Below are 23,004 nucleotides of genomic sequence, written 5' to 3' on the forward strand. Positions count from 1 at the left end.
AAGCATAATAGCTGTTTTTTTTCTTCAAATGTTTTACCTGTTATTCTCCAATTGTGATTGTAGACAATAAGTTATATTTTTGTTTAATCAGTTCCAAAAAGTTTCTGGGATACATAAGCATTGCATTGCATACTTCACATGTTGACTGTAGTGATGAGATTGCAAACCGTTTTGCAGGTAATTTGCAGTGATATTTGAGTTTGGCATATCTTACCAATAATTCTAGCAGAGATTTTTCATGCCATGGCTTCAGCGTTACCAACTAATTTCCATTTCTTAATGATGTTTCTGACTGTATAAATTCCAAGTGTTGAGATATATTTTTTTAGCCTCCCCTGCTTTGTAACAATCAATTCTCTTTATTCCTCTGTCAGCTACTTAGCGGAGCCCATGGTTGTGGAGAGTAGGCGCTACATCCTGAGAGGTTAGAAGGGTCAGAGTATTTATTCAACTCTGCCATTATCTTTACCTTAAGCTAACGTCTAACAAATGCACAAGGTTTTCTAAACTTAAAAAAGTATTAATGAATCAACTGGAATGAGGCCCAATATGCTGCTATCAGCAAATCAATACTACTAATCATTAAAATGGGCAGAGATAAGTTGTGTTTAAGTTTGTACCCTGCACGGGTTAAGTTCACTTCGTTTCTCGTAGAGATTCGGTGAAACATGCAATTAATCAGAGGTGCCCAATCTTTTCCAAACAACTGTGTAGCATAGTATCACCAGCTACATATACAACATAACATGCACAAATTCTATCATTTCTATCATGTTCAGACAAAAAGCCTTTTTTCTGTCGGTAACAGCTGGAAATTCTATTTTCTGCATTAGACTAAAAGTAATTGACTTGAAGGGGTTGTTGATATTACAAATGTCTGGTAAACTGCTTTGCAATATACAGTAAATGAAACTAATGGTAATTGCTTAAAAGTGCACTTCTTTCTTTTTCATGGTTAATGAATCTAAGTGTAACTGTTAAAATAACTGTAGCAAAACAGAACAGGAACAAAAATGTGTTGCAGTGGCTCATAAAGTGCTAATACTTAATTAGAGAACACATTTTGAAACTGTATATTATATGCATCCAATAATTTTTGCCAGTAACAACAAAATACAGAGTATATTCACTGTTCTGTTTATGCTATGTAAATACATGTTTTAAGAACACCTACAGCCCTATTCAGAACATAGTTATCAAATGCAATGTAAGTATTTTACCAATTGCAATTGCCTTACATGATGAATCAAAATATTACACTGTAATACACGGTATAGAAAAATACATGGATGCAAAATCACCTAGATACAAGATTTATAGCAATAACTGAGTAATCAAACTGTTTAAATATCACATACTGTGCATGCCATCACCAGTAGCTAATTTTAAAGTCTGATACACATGAGATCATCATTCCTTAAATTAATCTAAGAAAATTGTATGGATATTTTACTGAAATTATATCTCAGCAGCAGATGTGTTTTTGGGGATTTGACAAGGCTGCTAGTTGGGTTTATGCAAAACAAACCTTTTATTTTACTGGGTGGAAATTAATGACCGGAAAATTCCGACCCTGTGTGCATTAAATTTAAGTTATCCTGTGAAAATGACAGCATTCTTATACTAAGAATAATCATTTATTTTCCTTTTTTTTTATCAAGTTTACTTTTCAACATCTGAAGATATCAGTTAAGACAGTGGTATTAGTCTGCCTGATATACATTGTAAAGATGATATATATGTATAAGATGAGTAATTTGAACTCTTAAAAATAAAGTCAGTATGTTATGTATTATGTGTTAACATTTTATTTATATTTTCTGCCATTGATGTATAATTTTGGTATGTTTCTTCACTGATCACCCAGTATTTTGAAATTAAAAAAAGAATTACATTATCTAATTTCTTTCTCTAACAAGTAAATAAAAGTGAGTAATTTTATATTTATTATGTATAATTTTAATCAAAACCATTTTACTGTTAGAAGAGCTATCTTTTATGATAAAACCTTTGACTTCCGCTAAAAGTCATATGGTGGTTTTCATCTCTGCATGTGACAAGTGGCTGTCAGCAGGTAGAAATTCATCTTCTGTATGAGACAAAGCCAGGCTTTCTGTGTAGTGGATGCCTGATCGTTACATCATTTAACCTTTGCACTAGTCTCTGTACAGCTCTGAAATGAATGTGTTTGGCACACACTGGTCTACAAGCTGATTTGTATCTGAGGCGTGTCATAGTAATTTGGGGAAATGTTTCAAGAGCATCTCCAGTTTGTCCTATCTGTGACGGAAATTAAAGGATGTTATCATGAAAGTACAGATATGCAAAGTAACCTATTTAATAAGTTTTGGTAACAGCAAACAAAAAAAATGAGTGTTTGTTACATTGCCAGCTATAATTATTATGAAAACCATCAAGTGTGCAAGCAATGTGAAAATGGTGGCAAATGCAGGGGCGGACTGGCCATAGGGTTCACCAGAAGTTTCCAGGAGGCCAGTGGCTCATGGTAGTGTTAAATGTGTTTTTTTTATGTCTTTTTTTTTCTACCTGGGGCTGGCCCTATCATTAGACTACTTCATGGTGGCTGACCCTATCCCACGGACCAGCCGCCTTATGACATGTGCAGCGGATCAGGGTGGTCCATCACCCCTGCTCCCTGCTACTGCTGCCTCCATAACGCAATTGTGATGGAACATGCACTGCACCGCCACGGCACTCAGTAACTATGTATGGTGAGCTCTTCCAATCAGAGCTTAGCTTACACTCCTATGACACTCAGTCTCAGTCATGTGAGGCGTGTGTACTGAGCCCTGACTGGAGGATCTCAGCACACTGTTTCTGCTTCGATATGTCAGGAGAATAAGCAAATCTAATTATCCCCTTACCACTAGCAGTGGCCAAAAACATAAATCCCATGCCATTATTTTACACAATATTCAGTATAAAAAAAATGTATGTTACTCATATGTATTTATTATGAATATACAAATGACTAGGGAAGGAGAAGGAGGATGAAGCGGATTGGAGGAAGGAGGGGAAGGAGGAAGAAGCAAGAAAGAGGAGGGTAACTCCATCCACTTGACTTTCTGGTCCCAGCATATAGGATTCCTTGACCTTAGGGATGCCTTTCATTCCTGCTGCCTGGTCTATTGATGTAGAGAGAAGAGGGGGATGATATGTGGTTGTGTTAATACTAGCAGTGGGCAGCACTGTTCACCAAGCTATTACTAAAAGGATTTGGAGGAAGCTGCCCCACATCCTGCTGGTTGCCAGGTAACAGCAACCAGCATCCTCGGACTCTGCTGCCAGCGTCTAGTCAGCATAGTTGCCAATTCCGCTTATAACAAGAGGAATTGGGCTTCTTTTTTTGTGAGGTTGCGATTTTTTTCCCACTGCCACGGGTAGCTTGTTTTTGGGCTTGGAGACGTTCTCTAAGTCCACAGGCTGCAGAATCGCTTTTTTGTTGTTTTTTCCCCCTCTATTACTATTTTTTTTTTTTTGGGTTTATAAGGGCTCTTTTTATTCAAATATAAAATATATAAGAGAATTCTGCATTGGGAACTGCCACCTAATGGTAAATAAAAAAATGTATTCAAATTCCACACAAATTGAAGAAATAAACTTTTATTTTTTATTCACTGTATTCTTGCCTGAACAGATGACAATATATTGGAGGATGATATTTAGAGAACGCACTTCGTCTGACACGACAGAATGAGACTGCTATTTATGTATGTATGTACTATTAACCTGGAGGCCAGCCCAGCTGATGGCCGCCAAGAACATGCAGGTGAAGGTGGTACACAGACTGGCCACCATCTGGTCCCTCATTTATGACCAGCTGATAGCCCCTCGCCAGGCCCAAATCAGCAACACATTTCTTGCCAACAATCATCAGATGTCCTCATAGATTATATTAGCCGGGATTTCCTTACGGATAATTTTCCCGAATATGGTGTCACCACCGGGACAGGCTGTCTGTGCTTTGCTGATCTCATCCGCCATAGCTGCAGCCCCGATGACAGGCAGACCAGTGGGAGGTGTTACTATTTTGTGATTGGTGTATTCAGGGTTTTTTTTGTGGGCTGGTTGTGCAGCAACATCTTCCAATGAAGTGGTGCTTTGTGGGTGGGCAGAGTCAGAGGAGGTTGTGGAATAAATCACAGGAAGACGGACCTACAGCAACCTACTGAAATAAGTGCTGTGACAGACACAGGATCCCTGCACTTACAGCAGGTAACACTGCTATATAACCCCCTCCCCTCCCATTCAGTAAGCTGCTCATGTCAGATGACTGTTTATACTGTTATATCATGGGGCTGTGTGGCATAGACAACCAGTGTCCTAAATTACAGCATTTGCTTTTTCATTTGCCATATCAGTGTATAAATGTGTCCTCTTGTGTTTATAAAGGTTTTCTAAATGGAGATTCAGTGTAGAAATTAGTGTTATAGAAAAGGATGGTCCTATGTAAGTTGGGCTTTTCTGGGCTTTTTAGGATTGATTTGGGCTTGGTTTGGGCTTGTTTTTCACTAAGTGGTTGCTTGTTTTTTATTTCAGAGTTGGCAACCCTGCTTGCCAGTTGCTATACAGCAGCAGTTCCTTCTCATGTGCTGCTTGTTAGAACTTACTGAACTCTCCCTTTCATTGGTCCCTCAGTTAATAAAAACCCTTCCTGCCATCTATGCTGGTGATAATTTTTACTGAACTAGTGTGCTGTGAGTACTGTTCTGATCTGTCTAACTGATGTGACAAAGACCGTACCTTGGATTTTTCTGTTTTTTCCTCCCCTTAGTCACTGCCTGCTTTCAGAATCTGCTATTGACTGTATTACAATGCAGCAAATAAGATACTCTGGGTCTGATTCATTAAGGAAAGTAAAGCAAAAAAATTAGTAGCTTTTCACCTGGGCAAAACCATGTTGCATTGGAGGGGGAGATACAATTAAAATGTGGAGACAGATTTATAATTGGGGTAGGACATGTCCTAGATCAACTTCAAGGGATATATTTACTAAACTGCGGGTTTGAAAAAGTGTAGATGTTGCATATAGCAGCCAATCAGATTCTAGCTGTCATTTTGTAGAATGTACTAAATGATAACTAGAATCTGATTGGTTGCTATAGGCAACATCTACTTTTTCAAACCCGCAGTTTAGTAAATCTAGCCCCAAATGTCAGTGTAAAAATAAAACTACCAAGTATTTGTGTCCTACATGAGAAAACAGCCATTATTTTCCTTATGTGCAAAATAGTAAACTACTTTGCACCCCTTGCATTTTAACATGGTTTTGTCCAGAAAAAAACTTTTTTTGCATTACTTTCCTTAATAAATCAGGCCCTCTGTATTCAGCAGGTCCAAGTATATGACACACCAATCTCACACCGCAGTAGGTGAACAGTAAGTTTCCGCATCTGCAGAGTGATGCACAGTGTCTTTGGGGGTTCATTCACTCCTTTCTTCTTTTTGGTGTTTTGTCACATGTTAATAAATGCATGAAAGGTGCATTAAGAGGGCAAGTAAGAATTAATTGTGCATTGACCTGTTTCTCATGTGTTAACAGTGCAATAGATGATTGTATTAATAAAAAAGCAATACGTGAAAAAATGCATGGGGGCACATTAAAACCCCATTGCTAAATTGCCTCTAAAGTGTCCATTAGTTTTCATGTTTTTTTATACATTTTCCCAATGCATATGTGTGAATGAGTCTTCATGGACACATTATAGTGCTTGGGAAGGGAAAGAATCCACCAGAGGTCATAGCTGGGGATCAGAATCTTGGATCCTTTGACTGTCAGGTATATTATTTTCTGTACAAATGCTTATGAGGTCTGTTAAAGAAAAACTACAGTCTATGCAATAACTGGTAATTGTTCGTTATATGGGCACCACTTGCTCTTGATCCATAAGAACAACTGAAGTTGCTGTGCCTCCTCCCTGTGTACTTTCTTCTCTCAGGTACCTCCTGACTCTACACACTTCCTGTCCACCTGTACGTCTTTAGACCGGTAATGATATGGACATCATTTGTTAACTATATGGATGCCAGGAAGGCTCCGCTTGAAATGGAGGAACAGTCGCTCTCACATGAACAACTCTGTTACTTGTCATTCCTAATGTAGGAAAGCAAAGTACCCAACTAAGAGCTGGTGAGTTATTGCCAGTTGCTACTGACCAAGACTCATCCTTTTATGAACATTGTGAATGAGATGGGCAGCAGCGGGCAGAGGAAGAGGTAAACTATGTAGGCAGGTGCCTGACGGTTATCCAGTTCTGGCAGCTGCTACTCTGGTTGATAAACCTAACCCAGGAACTGGAGAAGAGATGAACCCAAGTTCTAAGCACTAGAATGGATATACCTAATCCGATACACTAGCAGCAGGGAGGAAGAGACACGCTTGAGCTGCTTGATGCTCCGGGCTGGGGTGCAGGACATGGAAAGCTCGTCCTTGCACAACACACCCCTGAGTTATTGATGGCCATACAATTAACAAGTACCCAATAAAGTTCAACTGTGAGGTTTGTGAAAATAGCATTGGGGACAGTACAATAAGTACAGTACAACAAAAACTGTGAACTAGGGTATTTGCAAATGACACCATGTACAATGTGCTTTGTGCATTGTGGCCTGTTCAATTGACAATTGGGTGTATCCAATGTGGGCTGCGCAATACAGATTTTAATTGTAGCATGTAAGGACACCAAGTCACTTAAACATGGCAAAGTCCAGTGTGCTTTAGCTAGTTGTTCACTTTGGTAAACATATACTCCACACTCACAAGAACACTGGATACATCCAGGTACATCCAGTTGTTTTGTGTGTTGTCCATGCTTTCCAGCAAATATCAATAATACCTATCATAACAAGAGTTCTAACTATATTAACCACACAGTGAGTGCAAGTGATGCTTTGCCACTAAAACGCTGGAGTTTTACAAACCTTAATAAAATTGCCAACATGCCATTCTACACACGCAGTGGCAAGGAAAGAATGAGGCCTTTCTCTATGAGTGCGAGTTCTGTCACTGAGGAATCTTCTTGTAAGGTCAGTCATGACCAAGCAAAACCTTGTCATTCGGACTCCAAAAGTGGTGTCCAAATATTTTTACGTGTAAAAGCCGAGCTGGAAGAAAACAGTAAGGCATTAGAGGAAAATGTATGTTCAAATTTAGAAATGACACAATTCCCTGAGGAGAATCTATCCACGAGTGTTATGTGTAATCCTGAGCTTTCTGATAGTGTACCCATAAAGAAGGCCCCTTTCAGCATTTCAGCAGATGTGTGAATGAACAGCCCAAGTATAGCCGGTGATACACAAATTGAGGATTCCACTTTGGAATTGCAACAGGATATGGGGGACATTTGTGTAGCTGACGAGGGCACTAATGAAGATGTTGATGATGTTGTTTGTGTAAGTCCTGCACCAGTGGAAGCAGTTCTTGCACGTGATAACAAGAAGGCCATTGTCATGCTTTGGCATAAGACCAAAAAAATCCACCTATTATGTGTGGAATTATATTTACCCAAATCCTAACAACAAATGTCTAGCCATTTGTAGCATTTGTAAAGCCACAGTCAGTAGAAGTAGGGACCTCAACCATCTAGGAACCTCATCCATGTTACGCCATTTAAAGCGAGTTCATGGAAAGCTGTTGGGAAAATTGGAAACTTATGCTAAAAAAAAATAACAACAAGCAGTCGATCATCAGCCAGGTCCCTTCTCTCAACTAGAACCCGACACCTGCAATTTATACCCACAACACAATCTTCATCAATATCCTCAGTAGCGATCAGAGTTAGTCCTGCATCCAAGTTGCTAAGGCTAGATGACTCCTCCACTTTCCTGGATTCCTCAGAAGAATTCATGAGCGTTAGTCCCACTGCTGCTGCTGCTGGGGGTGAATATTCATCCCAGAAGCAGACCAAGAAGAAGACTACTAGTAATTTACAAAAATTGATTGTTAAACAATCCTTTGCAAGAGGAAGCAAGTATGAAAGCTGTCACTCAGTCGCAAAGCGGATTACAGACGCCATGTTGACTATGCTAGTATTAGATCTGCGTCCAATATCCACTATTAATGCAGCTGGTTTTAGACAGTTACTTTAAGTCTTGTGTCCCCGTTACCAAATTCCGATACGACACCATTTTACTAGAAAAGCTATACCTCAGTTCTACCAGAAGGTTCGTAAAAAAGTGATTATTGGGCTACAAAATGCCATTCTACTCACTGTACACTTAACCACAGATATGTGGACAAGCGGAACTGGGCAAACTAAAGATTATATGACTGTGAAAGCCCACTGGGTTGGTGATTCGCCTTCACCAGCAGGAACAGCAGTACCATGTACCAAGTACGTCACATTTTTCAGAGGCAGGCTACTCTGTGTATCTCCGGCTTCACTAAGAGGCATACAGCTGACAATCTGTTACAAAAACTAAGGGATGTCATTGCAACATGACTTATCCCGCTATGTCATTTTTGATAATGCCATCAATATTGTGAGAGCATTACAGCTGGGTGAATTCCATCACATTCCCTGTTTTGCTCACACAATAAACTTGGTGGTGCAGAGCTTTTTTAAAAAATGACAGGGACGTGCAAGAGATGCTGTCTGTGGCCCGTAAAATATCTGGTGGAGGTGGTGGATTATTTTTAATTTTTTTGAATGGTATAAAGACAACAGTTTAATTAACAAAGAACAACGTTGCTTGCAGAAGTAATGTAAGCATGGATGTCTTAATAGATGTGTATATGTATTACCTTCCACTTTGCTGCTGTTTCATCAGTATTGCAAAAAGTGTTTGTAATCTGCACTTTACATCAAAGGTACCTAACTATATTTTAATTTTTTGGGAATTGGGGCTGTTCGAAGCTGTTCGAAGCCAAGGAATGAGTGGAGCGATCAAATGAGCTATAGCTGATTTCATAATCCAAGGACAATTCCATCTTGCATCACTTTTCCTAGAAGTGCTATGAACTGTCATGTGTTTGTGTCATTGCTCTGTCGCTTAGCATCCAGCCAGGTCGCTGCAGTCTTTGTGTGAAACTGTATGAAAATAATATTGTGACCTGTGCGGTGGTCAAAATTGACTGCAAAGGACTTGACATTAGTGTTATTGAGGTTAATAATAATGTAGGGGAAAAAAAATAAAAAATATGAGTGTGCACAGACGACTTGCGTACATTTTAAAACAAAGGTACGTTGCGCTCAGTATGCTTGCCTTAAAGAATCAGGCTTATCATGTTTATATATTTAGGGTCCTATTTAACAAGCTCCTAATACCACTATCACTGCAATTTTAAGTATTTCCTCTATTTATAACTAAAGGATCCCTCTTTATAACTAAAGGATGTTTATGAACGCTGTCACGAACATGATCCCAGCTGCCGTGACTTTGGGTGTTTGCTGTATGAGGTTGCACATGACTCCAGTCCGCAGTCTCTCTCTACCTATCACACAGGTTATAGACCTACTGAATCACTCTCCACACAGCGCTCTCACACCCCTACACCACCTATTGAATATGGGCAATAGGACCCCAATATACTGTCCCGCACTGGTACACCAGGCTTCTGGCTACTCGCAGGCTAGCAAGGTCCGCACCAGCAAACAAAGGGTTAACTCTTCACACCTTCAGATTGTTACACAAATGTGAATACAAGCACACACTAAGCTTGTTAATCAAATGTATCAACAAATCACACACAGGCATTCAAAGGGTTAACTTGGTCGAGCTATATTCTTCTTACCAAGCTAATGGATTCGTTAGAGTATCAAGGATGCAACTTACTAAATTTATAGATTTAATATGCAAAAGTACAGGGCATTCAGATATAAAAAATAATTAATAAACAATTGACATAACATACAAAAGCAAAACAGTTTAAAATAAAAAGGGTTACATTCAGAGTATCCGTTACATGAGTTGTATAATCTGTGCCATGGGAAATTGGCTAGGAAGATGGACACCTTATCAATGTGAATTTTTTTCCCCAAAAGACTTCCATTTTGTTGTAACTGGTCTCAGCTTTTTAAAGTCACCTTTCCCACCACCCGGGGGTTGTGGTCTGTGATACTTTTTTCAATCACCATTTGCATGTTGTCTGATTTACTACCCAATTCTTCTATGTGACCTTACTATTTTGTGGAGTATCACACAGACTCAATTTTATTAATAATAAATCCACTATGAATTTGTCCATCTTTTGATACCAAAGTGGTCTAGATACAGTGTCTTAGTAGAGCTTACCCTCATTTCCTTAACTTCTCTGTGTGGTAGAATGCTTAATTTGGTATATGAACTGCCCTTCGTCATGCTATTGAGGAATATGTGGTTGATCACTATTTTTATTGATTTTAAAAGGTAATATTTTAAAACTGACTTCTTTTGTCTATATAAAATTATAGCCAAGTCAGCACATGGCCTCTTTGAGCCAGACACCCTGCTGAGCAGTTCCTAAAAGTCTTTTCCGGTACCCAAAAACTAACTTGTGTCAGGATATAGCTCACAGCAGGGGCTCTTTGAAGCTGCCACAGGTGACATGGCTTTCTTCTCACACTGGGATGTGCAGAGCCATCAAATACACATACAACAGATTTTCTGACTTCACATTTTACACTATATCAATGTTATATTAACTTATCAATGGATTCAATTAATATACCATATTTATTCTGCAGTTATTATTTAGGTCTTATTCCCCACAATTCTGTGATGGGATAACTCTTATAAGTAACTGTAAGTTCTCTATGTTCACGACAAACATAAAAGCAGTCCCCATAGGTTTCTATAAGGACTGCTATTTTGTATAATTTAACAAGCTTCTAAAAACAAAGATTTTCGAAACTTTTGTCCGATGACTAACACCATCTGAAGATGGTGATGGTGTTAGTAATTGAGGCCTATGAGTAGAGCTTACCTGCTCTCCCCTTCAGTTACTATCACAAAGGTGGCCACTTTACGACAGTGACCATAGAGGAGATAGGAGATAGGTACACGTCTGTGTTCGCAGGGACAGCAGTTTATCATGACTACTGTTCTAAAACAACAATTTTGACAAATAGCTATGATCTTTCATTCCATATAATTGTATCATAATAAAATAATCATGTACAAAACGTGGTGATTGTTAAATATGCCCCTCTAGGTTTAAAAATGCTGCTGTAAGTTAAATTAATATATTACATGACTGCTTAAGGGCAGTTGGTTCATGCTAAGCGTCTGGTTCATAAAGGACTACAAATCCCTTCAGGATAATCACAGTCTCTGCAGAAGACTAAATTGACTAAAGCTACTATTCTTGTTCTGTAGCTCAGTAAACCAACATGCTTCTTTAAAAACAAATTAATGTAATTTTCAGTGATTTACAGTGACATCATATTTTAAACCCTTGACATTGTGTTATTACTTTTGGTGCTGAACTACTAGCAGGACAAGTTATTGAATGATCCCTCAACATTTTATGCTTACATGAAGTCATTCACCTATTAAATCAACAAGTGCAGCTCTGGGGAAAAAGCTTAAACAGATCCATAGACAGAAAAAAAGAAGAAATTGGAGTATCATCAGGAACCCAGGGCGAGGGCGAGTTTATATTGTCCAGAGCACTTTATTTGAAGACTTGAGATTAAGTGAATAGATTACTGGATTTACTTAGTGGAGAATGTATGTCATGCTTGTAAGGAGCTGCAGGGTTCATCACAGTCCCCACTGTTTATTCAGATACTGAAGACAAAAAATAATCTTGCTACTTTTGCAATAAATTTTTCAAAGTTACATTTATTTTTTCTAGAAGTTAAAAGAAATAAAAGTTTAAACCAATAGATTATCTACCATTGTATTTATTGTGGCAGCTGAACTGGCACCTGCAAGCACTAAAAAGAAACGGAACAGTTGTAAAGCAGAAAGAAATGTAAAAAAAAAAGGGCAAATAAGCATCTTCCTCTTCACCATCATCCCCAATCATTATTAGCCACAACATTTATAATGTAGAGATAGAATTTAACACAAATGATATGATGTGAGAAGTGGAAATATTTCTAGTGGCTTCAGCATGGGCTGATATGATTATTTTAATAATCCTTTATATAGAGCCAACATATTATGCAGCACTTTACAGATCATTTTTAATCACTCATGTCTGTCGCTGTGCCACTGAAGTTTACAGTCAAATTCTCTACTGCACTAGCACACACACCCACTAGCATTAGCTTACTAATACATACATCCCAATGGTCCCGATTTTGGAGGCCACCCTGATTCGTGGACTGTAAAAGGGGTAGACCTTAACAGGAAAGTGGGTGGGGTTTAGTACAAGCCTGCCCATATATGGATGGAGTTTGGATGGGGCAAGGTTGTGGCTTATTTTGTTCCTCTTTCGGGATTCTAAAAGTTGGGAGGCATGCTAGTATGTTTTTGGACTGTGGGAGGAAACCAAAGCAAACATGGGGTGAACATACAAACTCCTCACAGTTGGTGGGCCCTGGTCAGAATAGAAACTAGGTCCCCAGTTTTGTGACACTACAATGCTAACTACTGTGCAACCATGCAGAGGTCATATTTTCTGAAGACTTCAACATTTATCAACACACTATTAAAATGAGAAAATCTGCAAAACAAATCAAATTCAAGTGTTGGAGGAATATCAGCTCAGCCGTGCTGGCTGTGGACTGCAGAAGAACTGTTGTAGACACATTGCTGTGGGTAAGGCTGGGATTTATTAAAGTCTGATTTTGCATTTTCACATTGGAAACTGAAAATGTCAAACTTGGAATAAAAGAAATTGCAATGTGCAAATCGGATAGAGGCATTTATGGTCAAATCACATGCTGCTTGAGCAATCTGCCTGTAGAAAGTTTTCAAAAAATAACAGCTTTATTTGAGTCCATAGAACACAAAGCCACATTTACATTTTCCACACAGTTCAAATTCCGGTGATAAAATTAGTGACACCACTATCTTATTCACTGCATTGTGAGCTGTGCAGTAAATTTTAAAAATGCTTTGTCCAACCTTGCCACCTAAGGGGATCCATAAGATTCTTTCCCCAGTATTACCAAATTATTGCAAAAGTACATAAAACATAGATTTTTTAAAAAATATATTTTAATTAAATAAAGAGCCACCTAAATCCATCTATTACCATTTTCTTAGAAAATAAAATCTTCTTTCTTAATGTAGTCCAGTGGGATCCATGCTTCAGAAGCACTGAGCCCTCCCCTAAAAACACATTTGGATTGCTGAACATTCCAGTGGCAGGTGCGCACTCTACCAGCTCACCATGGTGACATACCTGCTAATAGCAGGACAGTCCACTAAAATCAGGACAGTTAGGATGTATGTCATTTGCAATATAACAGTAAAAGTATGAATTGTTTAATTGTTTCCATCTGAAAGCATGTATATGTTTACAATTTATAGAGACTAGAATTTATAGTAACGAAAACAAATTCATTTAACTGTGCATAGAGATGTGGGAAAAATGTACTTAACTTATTCCACACATAACACTTTAAATGGCCAGAGAAAAATATTGGCACCTTTTTAAGTAGTTAGAATTAAGCTAAATTGCAGGTGATTCACCTTAACTCATTTGTGGCGACTAGCAGGTGTCTGTAATGTAAAAATTGCTCATTGAACAAGCTTGAACAAGGAAAAGAACTAATTCTCCAGTTTTGGATATACAGCATTGAATTCAAGATTAAAAACAAAGGTTATGTATAATTAATAGAGATAAGTTGGTTATGTTTTGAAAAAAAAGCTGCAAGGGCTCCAATATTTTTGCCCACGACTGTACCATATGTCCCAACACTCTCATAATTAGTTTAAGTCAAATGTGAGGCTAATTCAGGCAATAAGAGGAGAAACATTTTTAAAGTTTAATTCAATTAAAGAAGTGGTTCTGAGATGATAGGAGGCTATACTTTTAGGCCCTCGTTTAGAGTTAGCTGCTAAGCTAATATTGAGCAAATATCCACCTTGACAAAACCATGTTGCACTGCAGGGGGGCAAATTTAATATAAGCTAACATATCTAGAGCTTGGAGGTGCCAATATTTTGCTCATATTTGTATCCAGTGCTGCAGGTGTTTCTAGCTAAAAAGTATAGATGGTAGCAGACACGCTTAAGAAAAGTATTACCAAGGAGGTGATTTCCATTAATGGACTGTACTGTTTGGAGCAAACTTGAAAAAGTAGACAAACAATTTCCATTAGTAAACACTAGAGATGTGCGATGACACCAAAGTTTTGGTTTTGGTTACGGATCAAGAAGCCTTTTTACAGCATACATTTTTCACTAGGATCCTAGTTGTTACATTAAAAGTGTACTGGCCAGACACTTATTCCTATCATTAAGGAGATACATTATATCTGAACACCTAGCGATAATGATGTTATCATTTTTATAATTATCCAAGTGCATTTTTTCCTGATGTGCTATATTGGTGGATCATATTAACACATCTCACATCTCAAGTACCTACAGAATAGTAGTGTGCGGATATTGGTGGTTGATGTCTAATATGCTTTTTTTGTATCAATATTTTAAGTTTTATTTTAATGTTCCAATAAAATGTATATATATTTTACAAGATCCGCCATCCTATAATTATTTTTATATGGTTTTTGGATCCCCTACTTGGTGCACCCTCCCATCTTACTGTTCATTTCTATATAGGAGGTTGGGATCCTCGAACAGGGTTGCGACAGAAGGGAGATCCTTAGATTTTTAAATTCTCACTATACATTGTGGATGGTTCTATATGGTTAGAGACCCAAATTGGTCTGTTTTTGTTGTTTGAACTCTATCTAAACAATCTGACAGAGTGACACCCAATCGTTCAGCAAACTTTTCCAGCTGACTGATCGCTACAGAAATAAACTGCATTAAAAATTATCACAGCTATTGTTTTCTATCTAAAACCCGCGATAGTTTTTGAATTTTTTTGTTCCTGGAAATTACGTTTTGCCTCGTTTTCAGATTTTGGCGCAAAGAATCAAGTCGTCTTTTGTTTATTCTTAGATCCACAAACATCGGATCTGTCGGATTTCTCTGACCCCGAAACGCTCATCTCTAGTAAATACTTGTTTATTTCTCAACATATTGTGCATAGCACAGTATTGCTTACTTTGAACGTGGTTACCATGGCAGCTTGCTGTCAGCAAAATATTAAAATGATGATGTCAGCATAAAATGTTCATTTATAGCTTTTCATTTATAAATAGATGTTAATACATGCCTTTAATTATTTCCTTTTTGTTCTATAATTCTACCCCAAATTATTGTTTTTCCTTCCATTCCTCATCCCTCCAATTAGCAGATCAGTGATGATCTCATACCAAGGACCTCATACTTTAACACAACTTTTTTCCATTTAGCTCTGTAACAATTTATTGTTACCCCCTCTGGTAGATATTAAAATGGATGTTGCAAGCACCGATATGTGCAGGATTATAGATTGTAAGCATCAGTGGGGAAGAGATTAGGTTGCATAAATAATCATTTCTGTAATTCCAGTGGAGGACAGTTCCAAAAAACATAATATAGGCATACATCTATCTAGGCACTAGGTGGATATATAGGTATATTATTGCCAATAGAAATGCATTGCAAGAGCTCATTTTTACCCTTTTTGTAAATGACCTTTAATGACTGTACAGGCAAGAAATAAACAGCATTATTTGGATTTCAGCTTCTTCCAATTTATCAATACCCCAGGAGAAGAAATATTGTGGTGCTTGTTCATTCTCTAGAACTCCAGGGGTCCCTGTTACAGTTTTGCTAGTTAGAGGAAGGAGGTGTTAGTTAAAAATGTTTTTTAAGGCGCAATTAGCCTTTAAATCTCCTTGAAGCAATTGTATAGATTCACTAAGCCTGTAGCTTTGCTATAATTATAATATAGCTATTTTATACTGTCTATTCTTCAAGGTAGATATCAATAGTGAATTGACAGTGATCATCTGTTTAACAACTCATACTGTATAATTAATTTAACAATTTAAATATTCAGTATTAAGCTGTACATTTAGTTAAGTGATGTCTCTATGCTATTAAGTGATCCGTTTATTTGGATACAGATTCAATAATGTATAATTCTTTATAGTATAGGATTTGGTGATACTGTATGTTTTGTTTGGAGTAGCTTCATTCTGGAAGATTAACTTTCCCAAGAATCAAGGCAGGAAACCTGAACAAGAAGTCAGTATTACAAGTCACCAAATACTACAGTATTAAACATTGTACTTGATTGCGACCAATCAAGGTATAACATTTTTCTTTTTATATTTCACAATACTCCGACATAAATAACAGTGACAAGCACTGAGCCTATGCTTCATGTAGACACACAAGCCAAAATACTACAGCAAACCACGCAGTTTGAAGCAAAGCACACTTGGTACTTGAATAGACTTCTCTTTATACTGGTTTGTCACAGAATGCTAATGCTTTTTTCACCCTAATTCAAACTCATTTGTTTGTGTTCTGCTATGCGTACGGAATGTTCTTTATTTTCATTTCAATAGCTTCCAGTGCTGTTATTATGAAATCCTCAGACGAATTTCATGGTTCTTGAACCTGATGTTATATCATCTTGCCAGGTACACTTGATATTTTTCTTTATTATAGTCATCTTGCTAACACTGAACAAATGGGCTACACATTACAGTCTCAAACTATTCTGTGCATAATGCAGCCCGACTTACCAGTTGGCTGTAGGCCATGTGTATCTACTGGGGAAATTTCCATAACACTTCGGGGTATATTTATGTATCCTCTTTTTTAAGAGTCTAATAGTAAACACATGTCTACTGTTGAACATTAAATCAAATGGTCTAGAGCTAATTTTGCAATGCCAGAAGATGTGAATTTCAATGAAAGTTCAGTGTTTTCCTCATTTAGGCGGTTGGAGTGATTTCATATCCCTGGCTTCGATGTGAGATGAAAGGAAAGTATGTGGTTAATAGGGTTAGCATCTCTGGGCTGTTGTTTCCAATCACATGTTTTAATACTAACATTTGTCTAACTGCCTATGTTGGAAATACAAAACAATGCAATTATAAGTGAAAAGGTATCTTGTAAATCCATCTTCACTTTAAGTGTCTTAGCTGGAAGCTATATGTGGAAAAACACATATTAACATTATTATTTCTGTAGACAGAAAGTTAATATGTATGATTTTAGTGCATACTGATGTATATTATGTATGCCAATGAATTCATTTGTCTACACAATGTTTATCATTCAAACCTATAGCAAAAATCCAGTGCAAACAATCTATTATATTAAAATGTATATATTTGTTATAAGTAGACTTAAAAGTGGTGATGATGTTGACACTGTCCAGATAATGTCAAATTTCATCCAAATTCTAAGATAGTGTAACTGAAACCCCTAATGGAATTGTTACTGTGATTTTCACCTCAGACAAACTGCAGCAGACAATTATGAAGACTGAGATTGAGCTGGATAACTTTATCTGACCCTGTTCAGATATTTGCAGATCTCCCAATTCACTAAAAAAACACATGGTGCTAAATACCTCAAATGGACTATAACCCTTAGCAACCAAAGAAATATTTGCTTTTATTGATGCAAATTAACTTGATCTGGATTGACCAAAGCTGTGTTAATATTGGCTGCTATTAGTTGTAGGATAATTGTGTGTGTGACCTAGTTTGCCCGCATCTAAGCATCCTTTGCTCTAATATGTATTCTCCCCAACCTGAATGCCAAGATCTTCTAAATTAAAAATCACACTGAACAAATACTCTTAAGAATTTAGCAACTTTAACAATATATTTGAGGGGATTATATACCTCACTCAGGTGGGACTTCTGGTAATCAGACAGCTGTTGGTTAAACTTTGCAGGGCTGAGTCATTAAGGAGAGCAGAGCATGAAAAAGGAATAACTTTCCACCTAGCCAAAAACATTTTGTCTTGAAGGGGGAGGTAGATTTAAAATATGGGGACAGATTTATAGTTAACTAATTTGCACCCCGTGCACTGTAACATAGTTTGTCCAGGACAATATTTACTCCTTTTTTGCCTTACTTTCCTTATTGAGTCACTGGAAGCCAGGCATAGCCAGGGAAGCGGAGGTCAGAAACAAGATATCCAAATAAAGCCAGTATGTGAGGCAGAACAATCTGAGTAGCTGGGGTCAGAACCAGGAGATCCAAATGAAGCCAATACGTGAGGCAGGAGATTTGTTAGGATAGCCAGGATCAAAGCAGGAAATCCTACAGAACCACAATCCTTAAGCAAAAGATAGGTCAAGTACAGACAAAAGTCAGCAGTAGTAAGTCCAAATACAGCAGAACCAGGAGTCTAAACAAACTAGTAACACACAGGTATCAGAAGCAGACCAAGTAGTGATCTAATCTGATCCAGTGCCAGAGTCTTCCTTAAATAGGTAGACCAATCAAGGTATTGGTGGTCAGTGGCGCCAAAACTGACTGCCGACACAAGAACAGAGGACGCTTCCCATTGCCTAGAAATGAGAAGCGCATGTACGAAAATTGAGGCCAGGGAACTGGAAGTTTCTATGCAACAGGATACGGATGCGGACAGAAAAAGTGCCCATCCTTGCTGCAAAAAGAGAGAGCAGGAACAATGTCTGACACACGTCTGGTACCTGCACAGAGGGCTACATGATGCTAGCAACAGAGATGCATACCTCCTTGCTAGGTTTTCTAAGGAAAATCTATCCCCCATAACACTCCATGTCTCTGCCATGGCTACTGTCAAACCAGACTGATTGCTTTGCATTTACAAATCCTGTGTTTAACACTTTGTTGTAAGATAGTTGCATGGTAGCGAAAGTAATGTATCAGATAGTAGTGTATCAGATAAATGAAATCTGCACAGAATGCTCTGCCTTCCATCACACCAAAGAGATGCATCCAAGTAATTGTATCAAAAGCTTTATTGGCACCAAGACTAAGGATGAGCGGACTCGGATTCCTGGAATCCGAGCCCCCCCGAACAGTGCGAATCCGAGTCAGATCCGAGCACTGTCCGGCTATTCCCGCTGATTCCGAAACTTAAAACGAGGCTCTGAGTCATAATCCCGCTGTCGGATCTCGCGATACTCGGAACATTTAAATTCCCCGCTTGCCGTCGCCATCTTCACTCGAGCATTGATCAGGGAAGAGGGAGGGTGTGTTAGGTGGTCCTCTGTCCTGCTATTTCTCGTGCTGTGCTGTGCAGTGCTCTGTCCTGCTGAGTCCAGTGGTGAATCAGTCCAGTGCTCTGTCCTTGCTGAGTCCAGCGGTGCTTTTGTCCTGTGCTTTGTTCTGCTAAGTGCATATTTATTTTAAAAGTATTAAAAATTCTTCCATAAAAAGAAAAACAAAAGAAAAATTCTACAAAAATCCTTTTAAAAAAATATTAAAAAAAAAATCAAAAAAGTCATTGCTGAGTCCAGTGGTGCATCAGTCCAGTGCTCTGTCCTTGCTGAGTCCAGTGGTGCATCAGTCCAGAAACTGAGGGAAATAATCTCTCAGTGGCTTAACCCACTTAGACTCTCCTGGGGATTTGTGGTGTCAGACAACGCCAGTAACATTGTGCGGGCATTACATATGTGCAATTTCCTTTGTGGCTCCATTATCCCAATTAAAAGGATTTTTACCTGTTGGTGTAATGATGTTATAAACACTACACTGGAAAGCTTGAGCCTTTAAATGAAAAAGTCACTCTTCATTGCACGAAGATTTGCAACAGGGACAGTTTTTTTGTTCACAGTCAACAAATAACACTTCGACGCTGTCTGTCTTTGACATACTTGATGGGATCTCAATGATGAATGCTCTGTACCATGGTTGTCAAAAACAAGAGGTAGTGACGCGCTCCAACTACACCCTCTATATGCTGCAGAGGATGTAGGAGCAGCCATATGTGCAGTGGAATTCAGACCAGTTGAGGGTGATATATTGTGGCCCCGGTACCAAATTGGGTACCGGGGCTACTCCACTACGCAGTCCACATAGATGCGTTTCAGATATTAAACTACATTCACTGTTGCTGCTGTACCCAAAAAATAGGTACTGCAATTCCAAACTACGTTCACTGTTGCTGCTGTACCAAAAAATAGGTACTGCAATTCCAAACTACGTTCACTGTTGCTGCTGTACCAAAAAATAGGTACTGCTATTTCAAAATACGTTCACTGTTGCTGCTGTCCCAAAAAAATCAAATATTGTACCTAAAATCAATATTGTGAGGTGTTCCGAATAGACTGGAAATTAGTGGAAATGATTGTTATTGAATGTTATTGAGGTTAATAATAGCGTAGGAGTGAAAAATAAACAAAAAAACTTGATTTTAACCCTTTTTATGCTTTTTTAAAAATAAATCAGAACCCAAAACCCTAAATCAGAACCAAAACCTTTCGTCAGGTGCTTTGGCAAAACAAATCAGAACCCAAAACCTCAAGCTAATCAGAACCCAAAACCCAAAACCCAAAACACTAAAAGTGCCCGGTGCACACCCCTAACCAAGACTGAGTTTGTTATTGGAAATCAGGCTGCTGATTGGATGCAATCACTGTTACTATAGCCATGTGTATCACGTTTGGTGAGTGACACCCTAGAAAGCCCAAAAAGAGGCTGGACAAGAGATTTGGAAGTATTATTTGAAGTCCATTAGCCAAGATTTTCGCTAATATTTTATAATCTAGGTTAAGCAGCTTGATATATCCATAACAAGAAACAATATGGATATCTTTGTTTGGCTTTTGCTGGATATGTTGTGGTATGTTCAATATGTCTATTTGAGCCCAGGTCCTGATTATCCTTTTGGGGTGGCACAATATTTTTGGGGGTGCAAAGTTTTAACAGGAAGAGATATAAATTAAAAATAATTTTAAAATATAAGAAAATAGTTCTCAAAATAAAAAGAAAGCAAGAAAGAAAAATGTAGTAAGGATTTAATCTAGATGTATTCCCATGGCAAAGTCTGAAAACAACTGTGGAAATGTAATTCCCTTGCAAGATGCTGCTGAACATCACCCAGATTGTCTGGATGCACATATTTCCACATGTCACGGTAAGAAATATCCGCTAATTATCTTGCACACATCTATGGAACGTGAGGGAATATATGCAGAGATTTTAGTCCAAAAACTGGGGCGGTGTGTTTTTGCTGACTGTTCCGGAGACATACATTGCGCTGAATTGAATCTCCCCCCATAAGTCATCCTTGGGGTGAGCGCTTGAGAATATGTGAGTAGGAAAGACAAGGATGGATGCAGGCTGACATTCCCTCACCCGTCACATTTTCACCCTCAATAGCGCTCGTTCATGCCACCATTCTGCTATACAGTTCTGATTTTAATGAAAACTAAATGAGTGACAAAGATTATTGTGACCCTTTTAAAAAGACAGGTGGAGCTGAGTTTCAAAAATATGGGAATATAAACATTTGTGGGTGGGGTGAAGGAAGTTAAATTAAAAACAAGTTTGTTTTTACTTATCGCGTATTAGCCTGGCTTGGAAGGCAAGGACTTGCTAAAGCCAAATTAGCCTAGGGTGACTTGCACCCTTAATCAGGCCTTGTTTGAGCTTGTGTATGCCTGTAGAGGCTTGTTTACTTTATGAATTTGTTCTTGAGGGTAGAGTTGGAGGCACTTGGTAAAGCTTTTTGTAATAAATTTGCAATTTTGTTAGGATTTCCTTTGGATGTGTGAGTATGATTTCTGAGTATTGGTCCTTAATTAGAAATGTATAACACCTCTTTTTTCAGGCTTTGGACATTTTGGCCAGAAGTTTGCCTGTTTTATTGCCCCAGTGAAAATATTGATTTTTCGAATAAACCAATTTGTTTATTGTCTGGGACATCAGAAATGTTTAATATAGCTAAAGGGCCTGTTTGTAGATATTAAGGGAGTTGGCTGGTTCACATAAGCTTTTAAGAGTCTGACTCCTGGAGGAAGCAGTAGCAAGCATTTACCTTCTGTGTTTTCATTGCCATCTAGTTAATGATATGACTCACATCATTACCTTCCATGACTCACAGAATAAAACTGAGTTGTCCCAGTGGTCTATATTATCCTCAAAGTATTCCATACATTTTCTCATTAAGAAAAGGACGGAATTTATCAGAATTTGAGAGATATGAGAGGAAACACCAAAGGCAGGTAAATAACACTGAGGATTGTTAATGCAATGAAGTGTATACAAGGGCATGGTGATATATCTAAATATTTTCTATATACGTGTTCTTGCAAGATCAGGGTATCAGTCACACAATATAATCTATACTTGAGATATATCTGTGGACCAAAGAGTGGTAGGTGTATGATCTGTCAAAGGGTGGATATGATAGAGATGTTGGGGGCATAGACATTCAAGAAAAGTGTATATTGTGTGTAGGATAATGTCCAAGAGGGTAAAACGTCCTTTTAGATACAAGAACTTATCCAGAACTGTGTATTGCAGGTTCAGTCCCAATAGGACTTCTAAGCCAATAGATTTAGAGAGGTAGACAGGCGATATACATTTTTTAATCCAACCATCCCTTAAAGTGGGGTATCACGCATTGCACCAGTTTTGTTCCGTGTGGTTCATTGGTTTTCCTTGGTTTATCTGCTGTTCAGCCTGGCGTTCCTCACTCATCAGACGCCATCTTGCCTAGTGGTTTGCGCATGCGCTACCCCGGGAACCTTCAAACCTCTGCTCAGCGGTGATTGGATCATCTGCAGCCAGTTCCCTTTATAAGGGCCCTTCTCTGTTTAATGGGTGTCAGATCATCAGGTGTTTCTACCTAATAGGAAGCATCTCCTCTGACTACTGTTCAATTACTCCTGTGGTTCCTGACATTGTGGATGGTGCAGCTCACTGCTTCTCAGCAAACACCTGTGCAGCTCATCGGTTCCCAGCATTACCTGTGCAGCTCATCGCTTCCCAGCATTACCTGTGCAACTCATCGCTTCCCAGCATTACCGATGCAGCTCATCGCTTCCCAGCATTACCTGTGCAGCAAACCGCTTATAAGTAAAC

The 23,004-nt window shown here is 38.4% G+C and overlaps 1 pseudogene; it reads right to left on the reverse strand.

Moving 5' to 3' along the window:
• Positions 1-3,745: 3,745 nt before the first annotated feature.
• LOC142105650 (adenosine 5'-monophosphoramidase HINT1-like) lies at positions 3,746-4,005 on the reverse strand (annotated as a pseudogene).
• Positions 4,006-23,004: the final 18,999 nt, after the last annotated feature.

Source organism: Mixophyes fleayi, chromosome 1 (assembly GCF_038048845.1).
Source record: "Mixophyes fleayi isolate aMixFle1 chromosome 1, aMixFle1.hap1, whole genome shotgun sequence".
Classification (NCBI taxonomy): domain Eukaryota; kingdom Metazoa; phylum Chordata; class Amphibia; order Anura; family Limnodynastidae; genus Mixophyes; species Mixophyes fleayi.